General features: G+C 39.8%; 1 long non-coding RNA gene across 1 annotated transcript in view; it reads left to right on the top strand.

Annotated features, from left to right (window-relative positions):
- Nucleotides 1-14513, top strand: part of LOC124172187 — a 49967-nt gene extending 35454 nt beyond the window's left edge. The window contains exon 3 of the long non-coding RNA XR_006868073.1: nucleotides 14394-14513. This is a non-coding gene — a long non-coding RNA (uncharacterized LOC124172187). The remainder of the gene's footprint in view (nucleotides 1-14393) is intronic.
- Nucleotides 14514-15028: the final 515 nt, after the last annotated feature.

Raw genomic sequence — 15028 nt, 5'->3', positions numbered from 1 at the left:
TAGCCCAGAATAAGGTATAAGGAATATATCGAAATGTTGGTAAACAATTTTGTATATTATTCTCACATTTGTTATTTACACTATTATTATTGTCAGACCTACACTTCGAGATGTTAATCATCATTGGTATTATGGTAAACGCTTCCTGCAAAGTTAAAAGAATGCTTCACGAACATCTGAAAACACCTCATGAACAACTGGGAAACGCCTGCTGAACAGCTTATTGGAACGGTTCGTCACGGTTCAATGGGCCAAAATACAGTCCGTGAACGGTTCAATAATAGTTCATGAACACTTAGGGAACAGGTTCTGAACACTTCGTGCAACGCTTCCTGCACGGTTACAGAACACTCAATGAACAGCTGAACACCTCATGAACAGCTGGGAAACGCCTGCTGAACAACTTATTGGAACGGTTCGTCACGGTTCAATGGGCCAAAATACAGTCCGTGAACGGTTCCCGAACAGTTCATGACCACTTAGTGAACAGGTTCCGAACACTTCGTTTAATGCTTCTTGAACGGTTCGTGAACAGTTCATTTTCACCAGGGTCAAGTCTATTTTAAGGCCACTCCACCATTACGTACGGACATTTGTACTAATTTTTACATCTTTATAATATTATTTCTGCTCCTAATAATCATGTTCTTGCACGTCAACCAAAAGAGAATAACAAACAAAATCAATGAACTCCTCGGGCTTTCTAACTCTAATCAGATACCGTCTTCCCACATCAATTTTTAGATTTTCCCCATTATCTCCATCTGACTAAATATCAGTGTTGCTCTTCCACCTTTCAACCACCCTCGTGATTTTCACTGCTTGCAATTAAGCTCCTGTACTCTATATTATTTTCAGAAATTTCCTTTACGACATTCATACTTATGATGATAGTCTCCACTGGATCAGGTTCAGGCTCATTTTGATTGTCAACAGTATCAATTTCAACATTTTTCTTCTGAACCACTTCAATCTCAATGTGATGAGGACTCTCATCAGCCTTCTTGAACCTATCTTCGAAAAACTTTGCATCCGTGGACAAAATAATTCTATGGGGACAAGACAACTAATCATTTTTTTAGTTTTCATTGTTGGGAAAGTATGCCACAAACACCACAGTTTCAGTTTTGTGTGGATCGTTTCAACCGTTGGCCTGAAGCCTATCCTCTTGTGGATGCCTCTGCTGACACAACGGCCAGAGTTTTCTTTCAGGAGTGGATATCACGTAGGGGTCACCAATAGGGTAGTTTCCTTCATCAAAGAAAACGAAAGGCATTGATTGCGATTCGTTACCCACCATTAGTGTATTCATAATACACAAATTATTTGGTTTTTGAAATACCGGATTAGACGAATGGCAAGGGTCAAATTTTATCCTCATTTGAAAAAGGCCAGATTGGCGCCCATGCGATTCCACTCCGCATGACGTCACAGGGACCTAGTTTCTACACGAGAGGATAGGAGTTATACATCGTCTGAGGTTACCAATGCATGCATGAGGCACAGAGCTCAGGGAAACATGTCTTAATAATCACCTATTAAAACTGGCTAAGTTCGGAAAGTTTTCTTCGTTTGATAAGGTATTAATAAACCTTTTTTAAGCCAAGCGCTACCATTCAGCAAGGTACTCAGCTATCCGCTAGCATCCTGCGACGTATCAGCGCTAAGCCTCGCCTCAAGGTCACCTCACCGGGCGGGAGGGGGAACCAGAAATACGACGTATGGGGATATTTCCCGACATTCATACTTAAGCGTCGCGTTTTCGCGCGCTTGAAAATTTTCACTTTTCATTTAATCGCGAAAAATAATGTTGTCGTTTAAAAATCTAAAACCGTGAAATACGTACTCCAGGAGTAATAATCTTTCGATTAAAGCAATAAAAGAATAATAGGAAACCACCCTATTTGTAGCGTGGGGATGATTACTGATGTGGTAAATGAATGCCATCACCAATTATGCATAATAGGGTTTCTTTCGCTTCGTTTGCGTAGCACAGACAAGCTCTACAGTATCGACATCTAAACCCTTCTCGTCCAGACTGTCATGGCGTCGCTCTTCTTCCTTCTTGGCGTCCTCCTTACCCAACGCTCTCTTGTGGCCGTTGGTGGAAAAACAATTGCAACGCCTTCTGCTTGTCCGCCACAGGTGCCATGGACCAATAAAATCTGAAGTCTATTTTAGGGCCATTCCACCGTTACGTACGGAACATTTGTACTAATTTTTACAACTTTAAAATATTATTTCTGCTCCTAATATTTTTTTATATTTCATCAAAACAGCTGTAAATTATTAGGTCTGGGTCTGAACTATTTTTCAAGCTATATTTTTGGCTTTAACACTTTGTTTTAACTTTTGCAAGAAAAAAATTAATTGCCTTTTACATACGAGACAAGCTGGGTCAACCACTTGTTCAAGGCTCATGTTATGAAAAATAATATTTCACCTCAATTTGAATTTTCGAAATGCTATGCTACTTTTTTCTTATATGTACCTTATAAAAGGATGCTTCAGGTACAAATATTTAATCTTATTAACAAATTTTTTAAAACTAAGTTACAATTTTCTATCTTTGGTTACGTAAGGGACTTCGTGCACTTCAGGTTAAAAGTTATTGAAATTCAGGGAGAGTTAACATGATCAAAAACACACTTCTCAGAAAAGGTTGTTAAGCTAATTATAATAGAAGGAGATCATATGTTTATAAGCATTATTCTCCTGATCAATTGACTTGTCTTAAGGGAAGGTTATTTGGGCATCCCACCGGGTCAGGTTTTCTAACTCCATCTCGGCCAACGTTGCGATGTACGAGTTGTCCATCGTCATCAGGGCATTACGCCCTAATGACAACTGTAAATATATTTCTTAAAATATTTGCACTTAAAATTTAGCTTTAAGCAGATGCATTTGCTGTATATCAAAACTAGGCTGCTTGTTAGTCGAAGTTCCAGGTGCTGTTTTTGTGGAAGTGTGCCGACAGAGAATCTATAAGAATAAACTAAAATGGTAACCTTCAACACAATTTTATTTACTAAAGTACCGACCCGGTCTCGACATGTAGTGTCATTATCAAGGTATTATCATCAAGGTACCTTGATAATGACACTACGTGTCGAAACCAGGTTGGTACTTTATTAAATAAAATTGTATAGAAGATTACCATTTTAGTTTATTCTAATGGATGTCAAAATTTCCACCAGATGTCACCGAACACTGTGAGAGAATGTATACCCAGTAGATTCAATCTACTATTGATGAAATTTCATGGGAAATTTCCTTTTTTATTGTACAAACATTATGGAGGGGGAGATTTTTCCGGGCTCTTAATCTATTTTTGTTCATTCATCACTGACGGCAGTCGTGCGGTGATTTCAAATGCTCACTTAAAAGAAGTGATGCCCCCCCTCCTGAGGCAACGGGGATTCATGGGAAACAAAAAATTGACATGCCTGAAAATACATTTGACATCATTTTGGCAATTAAAATTTAGCTGTAAGCAGATGCAGTTGCCATATATTAAAACTAGACAATAGGGTGGTTTCCTATAATTTTTTTATTGCCTAAATCGAAAGATTATTACTCCTGGAGTACATATTTCACGCATTTACATATTTAGTTTGAAAAAATTTAGCCAGTTTAGTTTGAAAAAATTTAAATGATGATATCTATTTTTCGCAATTACATGACAAGTGAAAATTTTCAAGAGCGCGAAAACGCAACGGCTAAGTGTGAATGCCGGGAAAACTCCATGTGACGTCATTCTGGTTCCCGCTGCCGCAACTGAGGTGATCTTGGGGCAAGGCTTTGAGCGTGATACGACACAGGATGCTAGCAGGTAGCAGAGTACCATGCTAGCTGGTAGCGCTCGGCTTAAATAAGGATTATTAATACCTTATCAAACGAAGAAAACTTACCGACCTTAGCCAGTTTTAATAGGTGATAATTAATACATGTTTCCCTGACCTCAGTGCCTCATGCATGCATTGGTTACCTCAGACGATGTAAAACTCCTATCTACTAGTATAGAAACTAGGTCCCTGTGACGTCACGTGGAGTGGCATCGCATGGGTGCCAATCTGGCTTTTTTCAAATGAGGATAAAATTAACCCTTGCCATTCGTCTAAGCCTGCATTTCTAAAACCAAATAATTTGTATATTATGAATACACTAATGGTGGGTAACAAGTCACAATCAATGCCTTTCGTTTTCTTTGAAACTATCCTATTGTTTTCAATATTTAGGTACTTTTATTTCTCCAAGGCTTTGGGGAAGGGGTTCTATCTCCTCATCCCCCCATACTTGCGCCATTGCTGGGTGCCTTGTGCTCTGTATTATCTATGGTATGGCATTTAGAGGGACTTAACCGACAGCAAGAATCATTTTTGCCATGAGGTAAGGGAGGGAGGATAGAAACCCTGTGTTGGAATTAGCCAGGTTGTAACGATAGGCTTAACCAGGGCTTAACGTCCCATCTGGTGTGTTGCAAGTGTGTTGCAATGGAAGTTCCCTCCACACTACTTTCAAGCAGCCATCTCTAACAATTTTCTGCCTCTGCCAGGAATTGAACCTGGACCCACAGAGTGTCAAGCCTTCGTGATGCATTAGTGCAATTTTGCTCCCTAAATATGGGTTTAATTTGGATGACTTTCCTCTGATATCTCATTTCTTCAATCTCCAATCTTGGGTTTGTCTTTAGGTGGTAAAGTGAATTTCCCCAGTGAGAAATGGGTGGTGGAATCCACGTGGAACCCACGTGGAGATGTAACGTGGATACCACGTGTTTTTGGTCGTGGAATCAACGTGGAACCCACGTGGAAATTTGGTGGAAAACTTAAAACAGCAGTAGGTGCTGTCCTAAAACCATTAAAACCTCAACCACTCTATATCTAAACCTTCTATATATGTGTCTACGATTTTTCATGTGCTCTCATGGCTGCCTTTCCACGAATTATATAAAAATAGAATGTGCGATACATTTTCACATAACTAGCGTGGTTTCGGGATGATAAATGACGCAATGTCACACCAGAGAGTTAAGTTCCACAAATTAGAAATTCTGTTTACCATTTTATGCTAATCACCACAAATCCACTTGAAATCAACGTGGATTCCACGTGGGTCCAACCACTCAATATCCACCACCACCAAATATCCACCACTCAACGTGGATTCCACGTGGGTTCCACGTGGACTCCACCACCCATTTCTCACTGGGTCCTGAAGCCAAAAAAAAAATTTATTGAGCCAACTTGTTATGAAATTGGCTTCTCTGTGAACATTTATTATCACCATTCCGAAATTTCTACAGTATGATAGCCTTGCTGCTAAGTGCCAGAAATGCTAGCAATTACACCAAGACGTTCAACCATGTGTAATGCTGTTCAGGAATGAAAAGTAATGTTTCCCTTAAAGTAACACATCATCTTTGGTGTTGCTTGTGAGTAAATAAGATTATTAGCCTTTAACTTCTTGCCTCCAAATGAGTAATAGGGTAGTTTCCTTCATCAAAGAAAACGAAAAGCATTGATTGTGATTTGTTACCCACCATTTGTGTATTTAAAATATACAAATTATTTCGTTTAGAAATAGCAGTTTAGACGAATGGCAATGGTCCATTTTTATCCTCATTTGGCAAAGGCCTGATTGGAGCCCATGTGATGCCACTTCACGTGTCGTCACAGGGACCTAGTTTCTATACGAGAAGATAGGAGTTATACATCGTCTGAGGTTACCAATGCATGCATGAGGCACAGAGCTCAGGGAAACATGTCATAATTATCACCTATTAAAACTACCTTTTTGAAATTTAATCAAATCTTAACAGATTGAATTATATTTATTTTAATAATTATTTTATTTACTCAATGCATTGTTAATTATGCTGTTAAATGAGCCATCATTGATATCAAGCTTGTTAAATTAAAATTGCCTTTGGTCGGAAAGTTTCCTTTGTTTGATAGAGTAATAATAATCCTTAATTAAGCCAAGCGTGCTTGCTAGCGGCCTGCATCGTTGGGGTGCTCTTAGCCTGGCACCAAGGTTGCCTTACACTGCGGCAGCCTCAACCAAAGCCAAAAGTTTGGCTTTGGTTGAGGCTGCCGTTTACTTTGCTGGGGTGGAGGAGAAGATAACCTTGGAAAAATTCTAGAAAATCATCCATTAGAGATAGATATTCCGTAGTTCATAATTCTGGATTAACGGCCATCTAATATAGTTAAAATTAATATCTAATGAACAGCATGGCTTATTATTGGAACTTATTGTTATTTATTTACATACCTATCAAATGAGCACATACTACTCCCGCTCCTGTGACCAGGGTTGATTGATTTAGATCACTTTGATTTAAATCATGATTTAAAATGCAATTTAAATCACTTGATTTTTATTTAAAAAAATCAGGTGATTTAAATCATAATGTGATCTATATGTTTGATTTTTAAAGAGTCAAAGAAAGGAAGCTGTAAGTGCTTAATTTTGATTTTTATTTCTTAAATACAATACAATAAATACAATGAATCGACAGTTATCAGCACAATGGTGGCTCTTAAATAGAAATGATACTGTAGGAATGCATGTAGTCATGAAAATTTAAAAAAATGGCTTTGGTTAGAATACTAGTGTATCCGTTGAAAAAAAATTGTTTTCTGATTTAACTTCTAAGCGTAGGCACCATACAAAGTTGCAATTACAGAATTTTTCTAAACTTCGTATGCTTTAGAACCGCAGAATATAGTACATTTGATACTTCCAATGGCAATTTTATATTATGCTGGTGTAATTTTTAATTTGATACCATTGGAATTTCCATAGTTCTCTCCCCTGATTGACTAAATGTTGTATTGAGTTTAGAGTATGTTGCCTTTTGTTGTTTCTGCAAACGATCATTCTCCAATATGCTGCCCAAATAGTTAGTTTTGAAAATAACTGAATTTTTGATGAATGGAGAATCATAAAAATCTCATTTAAATCAATAAAATCAGATTTAATTCAATAAAATCCGACAAAAAAATCATGATTTTTATCAACCCTGCCTGTGACTAAAATAGGCATGTGTACTGCAATCTTCTCGTAGAGGAGTTCTCTGACAAGTGGTATAAGTGAGGTAATTTATCTCATTGGAATGGAGAAATACGTTTCGTAACCAAGGTCGTCGTATGAGTGAGGGTCTTATAACAGAGGTTCTACTGTAGTGTCATTTTTAATTTGCACTTCGAATATTCTTCTACAGTCCGGCCGTCGAGAGTTGTCCGATGACAGTTCAAAAGGAGGGGCGGAGAACCCTGCGCCTGCACGGTTTGCAGCCAATTGCTGTCCCCCAAACGCACCTCATACCCTCGCCCAGTCATACAACGTTGTCTCATGGATATGAAGCACTGAAACAAGCCTGAGCCACCCAAAACAAGCCCTTCCTGCGAATCGCCAAAACAAAGGAATCTTCCTTTGGGTCCTTCACGCTCGTCGTCCCTTCTGGTTCCTTTCTTAAGGGAACCCTTTTGTTTACGTGTGGTGTGGGCGTTTCCATTTCTTACCTGGCAACCTTGCCCCCTACTCCTTCTAGCTGTCATTGGACAACTCTCGGCGGCCGGACTGTACTTTTAATCCCTGTGGCGGAGTGTAGTGTCTTTTTCAGTTTGCACTTCTAATATTCTTCTACGTTTACTCCCTGTGGAGGAGAGACACAAATATCTTCCTTTAGCACACCATGCAGAGTAGCATAAAATCAAGTTGATGTACAAAATGTTGCTTATAAATCAATAAAGACAATAGGATTCTCATAGTGGACAATTTTGGTTGTAGGGGCTTATGTCTTGAAGTAATCTAGCCTTTTCTTTGTGAACATCCCTTAACTCTTAAGTCTCGCCTTCTATCTCTGGATTGCAACCTTTCTATTGTATTAATGGCGAAAAAACTCTTTTTCTTCAATACTCTGTTTCCCTCAGGTAATTTTACCGGTTCATGTGAATTTCTAATGATGACTTTTTTCATCATCCACATATTTGAGCCATTTACCATCATCCCATCTCTCCTCTAACTCATCAAAGGGCTCGGAGACAGCATAATAAACGGACATAGCATTCATTACACATGTTACTCATCAAGGGAATGGCTATCTTGGCATGGAGTTGTATTCTCTGAAGAAATTATTTCCTTATCACACTCCTCCTCATGGGGAAACTCTTTACAGTTTGTTGTAAGTGCCAAAGTAATGTAGTCTTTTAACCCGGGAGTAGTCGCACCTAACATGTAGCCTTACGTGGTCGCTGCGGGTCACTCTGACCCGCACTAAAAGAAATTGTTTTAAAGCTTAATTTACATTTTTGTTTTTTTATAGCTTTATACATTTCAGTTCCAAGGTATATAAACTCAAACCATGTGTTTAAAAAAGACATTTTATTGCTTTTATATTTTTTTCGGAATTAAAGAAAAAGTATCACAAAAAATGAGATTTTGGTCATAGTACAAGTTTTTTAGTAATTTTACGGCTAACTAGCTTACTTACAATAATTTTTACTCTTTAATATTGAACATAGGTTATAAAGAAATAAAAGATTAATATATGGCTTATTGTTATAAGGAAAAGTTTTCAAGTTATTGAAGCATGAAAATGTTGTACATATTTTCTTCAAAAAAAAAAACGAAATATCAATGAGCCATGGTTTATCACATAGATTAAAAGAAAACTTCAACTATTACTTCATAATATTTTTCCAATAAGAACTAATATATACTTCCACAACTTTATGTCACTACAAATGTCCAGTTATTGGTTTAGTTGCATCCCAAAGTCAGTATAGTTGAGGTATCTTGGCCACGCGTGAACCTACAAAACCCACAACTTGATTAGATACACAAATGTATTTTTTATAAAAGCACATCAAAACTTTCAGGTGTAAAAATATTGTGTAGTTCCTATGTGTATAATATAAAAAAACTCACCATTTATTCCATGTCAATACAGTTGAGACAAGTGGGCTTGGAGTGTTAGCCACAGACAGGGATGTTGCATGACGCACAGATGTGAGCCGACTTGTTGCCTTGACGGTCGCAAAGTCCACACCGCTTTCTCTTGTTCAGGACTTCTACTGGAGGGCGAATAATGTCTTCTTTTAGTATGTCCAAAATATTGATACGGGTTGACTTTGACAGAGATCCTTGAAGACGAGTTCTAAGGTGAGGTGTAACTATAGTTCCGTAGCCAACTCTTTGAGCCATTTCCTTCGTACAAGTTTTCTTTCTTTGTGATTTCAGGAGCAAATGATGAGAGAGTTTAGTCCTATGATGTGTAAAATGTGGTAAAATGCTGTGAGGGGCCAACAATTTGTCTTTCTGGCGACAGAGTAATTGCCACACATTTCATCAACCACATCAACTCCTCCTTTTGTGGCGTTGTAAAATGTTATTATCTCTGGTTTCTTTTGTTCTCCTGTGGCATTGTCAATACTTTTACTGTGATGCATGGTGGAGGTCAATAGAACAACCTTGTTCTTATTCCGGACATAAGATACGAGTGTTGTCAAGTTTTTGGCAAAACCAAAAATTGACGAGTGTACTTCTCGATTCTTAGTTCTCAAAAACTCTGGAGGTATCTCTTTTTTGTTTTTCCTGATTGTCCCAACTGTGGTGAGTTTTTGATTTTGCAAGAGATCATTAGAAAGGGCAGTACTAGAAAACCAGTTATCATAAGTGACGTTTCTGTTGCTTCCACTTATCGGTTCGACAAGCCTGACTACTACTGGAGATGGTGTTAGACTTATGTGTTCATGAGGTCCCGGGCGTTGTTTTCCAAGATATACTTCCATGTTGAGTGCATAAAATGTTCGTGAGTCAACCAATGAAAACACCTTCAAACCATATTTCGCAGGCTTATTCCGCATATACTGCCTGAAACCGCACCTTCCACGGAAGGCCCACAACATTTCGTCAATTGTTGTGTACTCACCAACAGAAAAGTTTGATTTACATTCCTTTACAACAAATTCAAAAACATCCCTGAAAGGTGCTAACTTGTCCACTTCCATCCTCTGCACTCGGGTTCTTTTATCATCGAATCTTAGCATTCGAAGCAAAAATTTAAATCGATTCAAAGACATTACACACTTGAATAGACGCACTTCTTCCCACAACTCTTCTGCGTTCAGATGTGAAGCCTTCAACACACCTGCGTAATACAATAAACCCAACAGGGCTTTAGTTTCTTCAACTGTAGTGTTTTTACAGTCACGATCTCGGCCATATTTGGTGGTAACTTTAATGAAATGAAAGACGCGTAAAGATACTTAGTGGACTGTATTAACAATAGAAATGGTTCACATTACAGAATAGATGCTTCTCGGTTGATGTCACGCCAAACACTGCCCCCTTGTCTCTGTCTCTGAAGGTGCAGCCCTTGCACTAAGTCATGTCACACCAGGACCTCCACCCCCGACCCCACCGAAGGCCCCTAACCCAGTCCTCAACTCATACATCCATCATCGCGACCTCCACTCACCCCAACCCTAAGGTCCAAACCACAATTTTTGACAACGCTAATGGTCGCTGCGGGTCAGGGTGACCCGCACATGCACGACTAGGTCAACAAACGAGCGGAAACTGAAGAAACTCAACAGGGTATGGTAGGAGGGTTTTAGAGAAGCAGCTACACGGAAAGTGAAGACCGTTTGTTACTTTGCACATACAGGACAGATATAAATAGTTGCGTGCGGGTCGGAGCGACCCGGGGCGACCACTCCCGGGTTAAACATACTTGCTTCCTCCTGACACAAATACATCTCCTTAATCCCACATCTACCTGTTTTTTACCCATACTCTTGGAATCATCCAAATCTACGATGTCAACGTCATCACCTTGCCTCTCCTCTCCCCTTCACCTTTCCGGTGAATCGTCCCATGCATTGTCACCCCAGAATATACCTGAGAACTTGCTCCAGCTTTCGTCAAATACAACATCACAAGACGAGAATTTTAGGTTACTCTCGTCTTTTACTTCATCACTTTCACAGACTCAAAATATTACAACAATCCGACAATCAAACAATCGAATAGACATAAACAACAAAACAGAAGAAGAAGAGAAACAGCAAGAATGTGAAACATTACTAACATGACCAACACGCACAAATGAACCATTTTATATAGCACCTCCCCATGCTGGTCATATAAAAAAAATACAAATTAATAATCAATGTCATATTTCACTTTAGCCCTAGCATTTGACACCAATATTTTTTCAACTTAGAGTTTACATGCGTCAGAATTATGTAATTATTTTTTATCATTTCTCTAACATGATAATATTTGATGTCTATGTGTTTGGATTCAATGCAATTCTCAGCAGCCGCAGTGGCTCCTTGGTTGTCCACATAGACAGTACAGTGAAACCTCTTTACATTGTAATGGAGGGGACCAGAATTTGGGCAATTTGATTCATGGAGGTTCACTATAGAGAGGTTTCAGTGATAGGCACCATTATTTCATATCATTTGGAAATGAAAGGCTCTACTGTGCTTTAAACTATTATATTTATGTGTTTAAACAAATATTTAAGCATTAGTGAACATATATTCCTTATTTAATAATTACAGAAAGCGAGCGCTGTCGCATGATTTTTACCATGATTCGAGGGAAAACAATGTTATCTCTCTCAATTCAATAGTCACTTAAAATGATTAGGATAGTTGGATACTATTTCCCTTATTTACTGTGAGGTAGTCTCTCATGTGGAACAATATGGCCACAACTAATGATTAACATGAAAATTAAAGCATATTAAAGGTGTATAAGAAAAAAAATGATGGTGAAACATTTATCGCTGAAAATGTCATTCCATGTATGTAATCGCGGCTGCATTAATGGTCTCTAGTTGTCCCACTACAATTTGCGGAGATAGTTTGGCTGTCTTGGGGGTATCTCGTTGTTATCACTTTCAGGGATGGCAATAGAAATTAAACGAAGTAAAAACCAGTCAAATTTCACTACTTTCGATTCCGGGAGCGAAATGTAGAGACGAAACAAAATGGATTTAAACCCGGGGACCTAAACTCGGGGTCGAAACGAAATCGGAGTCCAAACTACCTCAGGTCCAAACTAAACTAAAACTCTCGGACGAAACGAAACGTAGATAATGTTTCGCACTGGAGGGACCACGTGCTTCACCTTCGAACGGTTTAGTTTCGACCCACACACCGAGTACGACGCACGGTTAAATGAAGTAGAGGCTCGGCCTACCGCCAATAGATGCATAGGGCGGTGAATTCATCTCGGGTTTCCATCCGGGTGAGCTCCATCTCCATCGCTGCTGACGTTTCGATAGAATCCTTTTCTATCGTCATCAGGGCCGATGATGCCAGTAGGAAAGTGCCAGGTTTATATATCCTCGGTCGTTATGTTGGGTCGTTCTGATTGGCGGAGAAAGAGTGCGCTTTTCCCGCCACTTTCAAAATCGGGTTCCATGCCTTACTTAAGTTGAAACCCTCGTCTCTGTTGAAGTTTTTCTTGGAGAGTCGTATTTCAATTGCCTCCTTGGTGAGACGATCCCAGTAGCCGCTGGAGTGGCAGAGCATTTTGGTGTTTTCCCAGCGAATCGCGTGGTCAAGATTGATGGCGTGCTCCGCAACCAACCATCGAAATCGGCGGTTGCGGAGCACGCCATCAATCTTGACCACGCGATTCGCTGGGAAAACACCAAAATTCTCTGCCACTCCAGCGGCTACTGGGATCGTCTCACCAAGGAGGCAATTGAAATACGACTCTCCAAGAAAAACTTCAACAGAGACGAGGGTTTCAACTTAAGTAAGGCATGGAACCTGATTTTGAAAGTGGCGGGAAAAGCGCACTCTTTCTCCGCCAATCAGAACGACCCAACATAACGACCGAGGATATATAAACCTGGCACTTTCCTACTGGCATCATCGGCCCTGATGACGATAGAAAAGGATTCTATCGAAACGTCGGCAGCGATGGAGATGGAGCTCACCCGGATGGAAACCCGAGAAGAATTCACCGCCAAAATACGCCGGGAAAAAGTGAAATCTTACGATGCATAGGGCACTCATATATTTTTACCACTAACAGGAGAACGGTGGACACAAACCGTACATTCGATTTTTAAGCTCAATGATTTAACCTCTCTACAAGTACAGTACACTCCCGATTATCCGGGATAATGATGGGGAGAGACGGCACGAATAATAGGGAAACACGGATAATCCAAACTTTCACTTAAATGTCTCGTAATATTTATAATATACGTAAAACAAACAATATATTATTATTAAAGCAGTTAGTCTGTTATTTTAGATTGGTTTCCGGATTCATTGAGAGCTCACTTTGCCAGTTCACGATCTTTTTAGCGGCGATAACATGGTTGTACTCGTATTATTAATGCTCCATGTAAGGCCTGATTTCGAAAATCACACATCCGTGGCTGTGTGATCACGGATACAGAAAAGTGGTTTGCGCGAATGCTTCAAAACCACTGCTCGATGTCGGAAACTACACTGTCAGGCACCACGCCACGTAGTCGCGTCTCGCACAATTTGCTCGGGTTGCAACTGCTGCGGGATGTGTATCGGTGATTACGGATCGTGGTCGCGCACTGCGAGGCTTGGAAAACAGGAACACGGTACTCCCGTGAATGCAGCTAGCATGTCATCGCTTCCGTTTTAGGAAGGGGATTCTTACGGAAATGATAAGCCCGGTGTTCCTGGCATTGATGCAGTAATTCCGATGATTTTGCGTCCGATTTCATTAAAAAAAAAAATAAAGATCGCGGAAAAAATTGAGCGAGAGTAAAAATCATGCACGGATAATCCGCAAACCGGATAAACCGCAGCCGGATAATCGGGAGTCTGCTGTACGTCAAATGTAATGGGTCGAAACTATTCCCTCTTATCCCCCTCCACTCAACTTCTGGGATCGAAAGTTAACTATGAGCGGCGGAGTTTTGTTTATTTTGTTTCGTTCCTGGGATTAAAGTTTCGTCCCGGATCTAAACCAAACTCCGTGATGATTTTAATTTCGTGCAGGAACGATACTATACGTAGGCCTCATAATTTCGTTTCCCTCCGAGTCGAAACGAAATATTTTCGTTTCGTTTCACTTGCCATCACTGGATAAGTGGAGGTTTTACAAGATAAAGGGGTAAGAACCATGAGAGGTTTGCCTATAAATTTGCTTGTAAATCTGACGGGACCGTAGGGGTGGTATGAAGCATGGAGGTTTATGATGTAAAGAGGTTCACTACGTAGAGGTTTTACTGTAATAGGTTTTGCTCCCAGATGTTTGAGCCCATAGCCTTCAAATAGTCCACAGATCCTGGTGACCTCCTTTGACACAACACTTTGGGCTATTTACTCTGCTTTGATGGTTGACATGGTTCTTCTTATCTCCTCCAGGTAAATCCTCCACCATTTTTGTTGCAATCCTCATGCGAAGAATATTCTTCGCCAAATCCAAGTGGTATCCCAACGGAGTATGCTGCACGAAACCCCCTCTTAAATCTTCTGATGGTCACCAGTGAGGTAACAATCATCCACGTAGACTCCTATTATGAGATGTTGAAGTTATTTCGGGTTTCCCACTGGATAATGTTCTCCATCTCTGCCGACGTTTCGATGGTATGCCCTTAGTGGTCATATAAAAAACAATTTTAAAAAATTCAAATTAGTAATCAATGCCATAGTTCACTTAAGCCCTAGCATTTGACACCAATATTTTTTCAGCGTAGAGTTTACATGTGTCAGAATTATGAACTGCACCGTCTATGTGGACAACCACGGAGCCACTGCTGCTGCTAAGAATTGCATTGAATCCAAGATGTCCAAACACATAGACATCAAATATCATCATGTTAGAGAAATGATCAAAAATAATTTCATCAGCCCTGATGACGATGGACGACACGACCATCGAACCTCATCCGGTGGGAAACCCGAAATAACTTCAACATTATCATACGCCGGGAAAACCTCAGATCTTTCTCCTAATACGAGAGTTTTATCTGTTGATGCGCACTAGCAAGAATAGTACC

This window comes from Ischnura elegans (genome assembly GCF_921293095.1).
Source record: "Ischnura elegans chromosome 13 unlocalized genomic scaffold, ioIscEleg1.1 SUPER_13_unloc_1, whole genome shotgun sequence".
NCBI classification, from domain to species: domain Eukaryota; kingdom Metazoa; phylum Arthropoda; class Insecta; order Odonata; family Coenagrionidae; genus Ischnura; species Ischnura elegans.
The sequence above is the reverse complement of the archived record's forward strand: the minus strand, read 5'-3'. Positions and strand labels throughout refer to the sequence as shown.